Source organism: Terrapene carolina, unplaced genomic scaffold (assembly GCF_002925995.2).
Source record: "Terrapene carolina triunguis isolate 2854851 unplaced genomic scaffold, T_m_triunguis-2.0 Scaffold374, whole genome shotgun sequence".
NCBI classification, from domain to species: Eukaryota; Metazoa; Chordata; order Testudines; family Emydidae; genus Terrapene; species Terrapene triunguis.
In genome coordinates, this window is record NW_020664725.1 from 7,740 (window position 1) to 14,598 (window position 6,859).

General features: G+C 47.4%; 1 non-coding gene across 1 annotated transcript; it reads left to right on the forward strand.

Moving 5' to 3' along the window:
• The first annotated feature begins 1,213 nt into the window (after positions 1-1,213).
• TRNAQ-CUG lies at positions 1,214-1,285 on the forward strand. Its single transcript has one exon. It is a non-coding gene; the product is annotated as a tRNA-Gln (tRNA).
• The last annotated feature ends 5,574 nt before the right edge of the window (positions 1,286-6,859 follow it).

The window sequence follows — 6,859 nt, forward strand, 5'->3', positions numbered from 1 at the left end:
CTGGCTGAGCAGGCACTTCTAGGCAGTGGGGCTCTCTCACTTTTTATAGCGGGGGAGCTGAAAGCCTGCAAACAGGGCCCATGTGTGTTCACAAGCAGTGTGAAAACGTGCAATTCCCGCTCACACTACACAGGGCAGCACAGCTCCGGGGTTCTCCAGAATCACACAATAATGCGGCTTTGTTCCCACCGCACCTGGAGCTTTTCACAGTGAGATATGGGGGTGCTGCAGCACCCGCCGCACCCCTCGTTCCCACACCTCTGTTCTCTTCAGGGAACTTGTTATGCCATGAGGGGGGGCAGGGAGATGGTACAGGAGATCCAGGCCCACATCCCGAGCACGGCAGCTCCAGGGCTGTGTTCCAGATTCATTTCTGCTCTCTGATAAAACTGCCCCAGGCTCCTCTGTCCAACTAATATTCATCCAGGCTCCCCAGCGCTGTTAGTATCTGTACCGAGCTTTCGCCAGCCCTGCCACAGGACAACTGGGCACTCGCCCTGCTCTAGGAGAGCCAGGCAGGCCTGAGTGGGGCAGCAAAGTGCACTAGAATGTGTGGGGGGATACAAGGCCCTGCACCCCCGGCTTCCTGCGATTCGACATGACTCTCAGCCAGATAGTAAAGCAGAAGATTTATTCAGATGACAGGAACACAGTCCAAGACAGGTCTTGCAGGCACAGACAACAGGATCCCCCACCCAGTTAGGTCCATCTTGGGGTCCCAGGGACACCACAGCCCCATTGGGGGGGGGCAGAGCCCCGTCTGGGCTCCCTCCATTACCAGCCAGCTCCTGAAACTCTCTCCCCAGTATCTCCTCCCTCAGCCTTTGTTCAGTTTCCCAGGCAAAGGTGTCACCTGGCCTCCAACCCATTCCTGGGTTCTCATGTTACATGCTCAGGTATTCTCCCTCAAGGCCAGTCTCCCATCCCCCAATGCAGACCCATCCTAGCCACACTCCCCTGCCTTCCCAGCCAACACTCCCCACTCAGCATTCAAAGTCCACATTAAGAACAGTCCCAGTTCGTCACATCGACCATTGCCCCTGGGGACTGTCAGTCTCAGGGTCCTGATTTTCCATTGACCCTTCCCCCTTCTATTGGTACTGGGATCTAGCCAACCAAAAACCCCCACTAAGTTTTAGTAAAGGGCCAACAGTTCCCTTACACAAGCCAGCCCCATGAGGGTCACCAATGTCCAGAGAAGGCAGCACAAGTTGGTTCCATGGTGTAATGATCAGCACTCAGGACTCTGAATCCTGCAATCTGAGTTCAAATCTCAGTGGGACCTTGTGATAAATCCCTGGAGCTCAAAGTTCTCACCTTTCATGTCTCCAGCTGCACAAAAGCAAGTTGTTTCCCTCCTGCTGGGTGACTCACACCCATTGGAGCCAGGTCTTTGGTTGGGATGGGGTCTAGAAGTGGCTATGGCTGCTGGTGGTGGTTGGGATTCTTGCTGCTTCACCTGATTCCCACAAATTTGGCCCTTGTGCTTTCTACCACACTTTTCCTCTTGCCCACATGGCGCTTGAAGGAAGGAGTTCCAGGGCCAGGCTTCATAGTCAGGGATAGGCAGGAGGGAGGAAGAGTCCCAGGCTGGAGCCCAGCACACCTTTCTTCTTCTGGACACCTAGAGCAGAGGCAGCTGGTGCTGACAGCTCCAAGGGAAGGTTTATAAACCACAAAGCAACTGAGGGCGAGGCAAGATGAGGGGAGGACCATGCCTATGTGTGGCCAGCAGACAGGCAACAATACACCGGGCCAGGCTGCTCCCTGGTATGCCAAATACCCACTGAAGGCCATCCGCAGACCAACATGCAGGGCGGCTGCTAATGCTCTGTTGCCAACATCAGGAGACGGTAGGAAAGCAGGGCCAGCCCCCCTGGTGGGGCCTCTTACCGGTCCCACTCACGGTGCTCACTTTGGCAGTGGGGCAGGAGATTTTACCCCAAGAGGCTTTTCCCCAGCTGCTGAGAAGCAGAGAAACACCCAGTGAATTTACACATGAAGATACAAACAGAGAGACAAACACACAGAGAGAAAGAAAATCACACAGGCCCACACAGACATAAACAAAAACCACACATACATACAGACCCACACAGAGCCATATACACATAAGGGAATGCCACACAAAACATAGAAAGAAGAAATGCACACCAAAAAAATACAGCAAAAGCACACACCAAGAAAGCACAAAAACCACATACCAAAGGAATACTAAGCAAAAAACAATATTCATGCAAAAATCATACACACATGCACACAAAACTGTGCAAGGCGTCCACAAAAATCACACAGGACCCACATGTACATCAACACGACAGATAAAAACCACACCAACATACAGAAAGCGAGGCACGGTTTGAGTCTCACAGTGAAGAGGGCGGCACAAAGGTGGTTTGGGGAGCAAAGATTGAGGGGGAGTCGGGGGGTGAAGAATCACAGGATGGGCAGTGCTCTGGGCTCTGCTTGACCCCTCCTGACACAGGCTGCTGGTGGAGAGCAGAGCCTGGTAGATCTGTGGAATCTGCCCTGCTCTCTGTAAAGGAAAGACCTATGAAATGACTGCAGGCATGCTCCTTTCCCTATGGAAGCATTCCAAGGAATTGAGCTGACAGATGTACATTGTTCAGCGAGAGCTGTTTGAACTTCTTTTACTGCTGTCTCTGTAAGGTCTGTCTGTGTGTTTTGGGGCGAGAGGGTGAGGAGAAGTATTAGCGACGCAATAGTGAAATCTGAGGAGAAAACTAATTCGCTTTGAGGTTGTGGGCTAAATGTAAGCAATAATTTGGTTTCGGTATTGAAATATTCAGCTGGCTAAATCTGGGATGCACTGCCTGGGTGAAAATCTCTGATTGGGGTTTCGGCATCACTAAATATGCACCTGCCTCCCTGGGTTGCTGTTTTAGGATTTATAAGGGTTGATTTTCTGCTGTATTCATCTGATGGTTTGACTAAATTGACGACTTGATTCCAACACAATATCCTTGTTAACTCATCGATTTACTGATTTGCCCTGAACTTTATCACTGTATTGTTTAACCCTTCATTAGCTGAGTAGTATTTATAGTCATTTAGCCTTAGTGATGTGTGTTCTTGGTTTTATTTGTTCATGTTAATAAAACATGTAACTGGGATATTGAGTCATTTCTTTCAATAAACAACAGGGGCTGGAGCTGTGGAGAATGTGAGTGGAGATCAGCCACTCCCCATCTGAGCCTTCTCAGATTCCTCTAAATTAACACTGTGTTTCCCAAAGGGCAGCAATGGAGGGGGATCTATCTTAGCTCGAGCTGTGTCAGGGTGGGGAGGGAGAGCTCGCACCATCACAAGGGAAAATAAGCTCCCTACCCAGGCTTTCAGGAATTCGGGGAGGGGGAGCAGTGTGTCCAAGTGAGGAGAAATCAGTGAGGTGGGGCTGATCTGAGTAGGGGTCAGGGGTCTTATTCTGCAGTCACTGTCATGACCATGCCCAATCCTTACCCCAGTCTGGTTTGCCCAAGGGTTGGGCCTCGTCAGGCCAAGACGGGGTTGGAGGTCTGGTTGGAAGGGCTAAAAGGTAGTGAACAGCTTGTAGATTTCAGCCAGCAGGGTGTTAACTGGACGTTGCTGAAAGAGGAGAGGATGAAGGTGGTGCGGGCAACTATAACTGCATCTCCTGCTTTTCAGAAGTTTGAGTTTTGCAGATGTAGAGGTTCTGCAAGGGACTGATATTGCACCAGACAATCTTAACTCTGCATTAAGGAAGTGTTTTGCCCTTTAATTAACACTGCTCCCTCAGTACTAACTGGGCTGTGACGCTGACCCCCGAGCTAAATGCTTAGAAAGAAAACAATGAAAATATCCACTGTCCATGACTCATTTAAAACAATTCATGTCCCTCCTGTCTGCACTGGCAATGGTGAGAGGAAACCAAGCCAAGTGATTCATTCCCTCGGGAGAAGTTTAACCACTTCCATTCTCTGTATCTTCACTATAAGGGAAAGGAACAAGAAAAGCAAATTGAGTTCACAGAGAGAAAGTGGCAGATTTCTTTGCTCCCCAAGGTGCTGAGAGCAAACCCTGTTCTCCACATGACCCTTTTCTTTATATTTAACTCCTGCCCATTGGGCTGGATTACTGCTAGTAACAAACCCTCGCTCTACTCCCTTCAGCATCTCAATGTGGTTACGATTAGATGAGCAATGTCCATCCTTTCCCCTTCAACCTACCTCAGACAGAGATAAGGAAGTTCTCCCTCATCAGGTGCCCTAGCCATGTGTCTGTGTGTCCACCACCATCTGTCCTTCCACTGGCAATCTTCTCAGATCACTGCACAGGGAAGAGAGCTGAGTGCCTGTAACCATGCCACAGTGGGCCACAGCTGAGAGAGACAAATTCAGGACAAACTGCTAAGAAATAGGGCAGATACACCCCAAGACTGGTGCCTAATCCCCCATAGGACATACCAAACTAGCAACAAAAGTAAACTTCTGCTTCACCACACCAGCTAACAAGAAATCATAAAAGCAGTTTCCTTGGGCATTCCAGTCCTTGTATTACCATCGAAAACACTAGACTTAGAAATGAATGGTTCTTTAAAACCAATCTCTTCAAATAAGAGGTTCTTCTGATCCCACAGGACCAGCCCTCCACTCAGGTCAATATATAACTTAGATATTTCCCAAAAATCACGTTGATGCCAATCCTTTAGTATCTAAATTCTAAAAGTTTATTTATAAAAATAAAGAAAGAAAGGTGAGAATTAAAATTGATTAAAGGAATCAAATACAATTGCAAAGTTCTTGGTTCAAGCTTATAGCAGTGATGGAAGAAACTGCTGGCTTGATAAGTCTCTGGATGCTTCCAAATCACTGGAAGGTCCTCAGTCCCTTGGTTAGATGATCCCATTAGTATAAGTCCATAGTCCAGAGGTCTGAGCAGGAAAGAGGCTGAAGCAGGATAGAGGCACAGTGGAGATGTTTCAGGGGCTTCTTATATCTTCTGCCATGTGGAGGGAAACCCATTGTTTCAAAGTCCTCAGCACAGCTAGTGGAAAATCACAGGTGAAAAATGGGAGCTTGGAGTCACATGGGCAAGTCCCCGTCCATGCCCAATTTTTCTCAGTCATTGCAGGATGGATACTTTGCAGGATACTTCAGATGGAACGTTCACAGAAAAGTCCGTTCAGTGTAGATGGGCATCTCCCATGGTCCATTGTGAGTTGTGTCCTTTTGATGGGCCACTCACTGGCTAACTAACTTGTGGGTGTTACCTCAGGAGCAAACATATTTGAAATACAGGCATGGAGCCAATGCTCAAAACTTCAAATACAAACATGATACATGCATACAAATAGCTTAATCATATTCATCAGATCATAAACTTAGGCCTAAACAGAGACTGGGAATGGTTGGGTCATTACACTAATTGAATTTATTTCCCCCATGTTAAGTTCTCCTCACACCTTCTATGGGTCATCTTGATTATCACTTCAAAGTTTTTTCTTCTGCTGCTACTTATAGCTCATCTCAATTGATTGGCCTCTTACAATTGGTATGTGTACTTCCACCTTTTCATGTTCTCTGTATGTATAAATATCTTCTGTCTGTGTGTTCCACTCTATGCATCTGAAGAAGTGAGCTGTAGCCCACGAAAGCTTATGCTGAAATAAATTTGTTAGTCTCTAAGGTGCCACAAGTACTCCTAATCTTTTCATAGACATCTTACATGCCACATTTTGTACCAGATTTGTTGCAAATATATAACAGTGGGTGCAATAATGATCTATATGGTCATATTTTTATCAGATAAGGTCACCTGATTTTTGCATCTCCCTGTGAAAAAAACAACTGACACATGTGGCTTTCTACTGGGTGTCATGATGTTAAAGTTGTGGAATTCAATCTCTGGACTTGTGGGGATGGGGGGTTGTTGCTTCTTTACAGCTGACTCAGAGTTTCCCGCCTCGGGCTGCCCCTGCCTCACTGCCAGGCACACCGGGCTGTTAGCTGCACCCACTGTCCTTGCCGGGGGCCCTGCTGAACCCTGGGGGGCTGCACTGCAGTGCTGGGGTGACTCTGCTGGTGGAGACGCTGCTGTGGAGCAATGTAGAGCAGGGGCAGGAAGGAGCCGGGGTCACTAGTCACATTCTGAACTGCCCAATGTTCCACATTTGGGAATGGCCGAGAACAATTCTAAGGGGAAGGGGAATGCAGAGCAGTGACACTGGAGGTGCCCAGACCTCCAATGGCGGCGGTGTGGAAATTAATAATGGGAAGATCATTTGCGAAATTAGTCGTCACTGACAAGATTTGTCTCTGTTTTCACGTTATGCTGTTATTTAAAAGAATCAGAACATACTTTTACTATATTAATTAAACACTGAATTTTATTTAACCAAGCCAAAAACTTAGTGTCAATTTTTTTTCTCTGTCCTAGCAAGAATGAATTGAATTTTGTGACTTTCTGGAAAGTGCAGAGAGATTAAATGTGGGGAATTCAGTCTCTGTCTTTGTAAATTGATGTTTTCCTCTCACAGTTCAGTGCCTGCATTGAAATACCAAGAGGGATCTAAGGACTGGTGTACGCTGGGCACTTAACTGGCATGGTGACGTCTCTCTGGGTGTGAAAAATCCACCCCCCCAAACCAATATAGTTAAGCTGACCTAAGCCCTGGTTATAAAAAGGAAGAACTGTTCTGTCAACGTAGCTATTAGAGGGATGGGAAAAGTCCTCCAGTCACTGTATACTCCAAAGTGTTACAGCAGTGCCACAGCAGCGTTTTAAGCGTAGACAGAGTGAAACTAGATCTGGCTCCAGTTCACACTGTGGATGCTCAGGCACTGAGACTGCAGTAATAATAACAAGAGTCTAGTGCTTC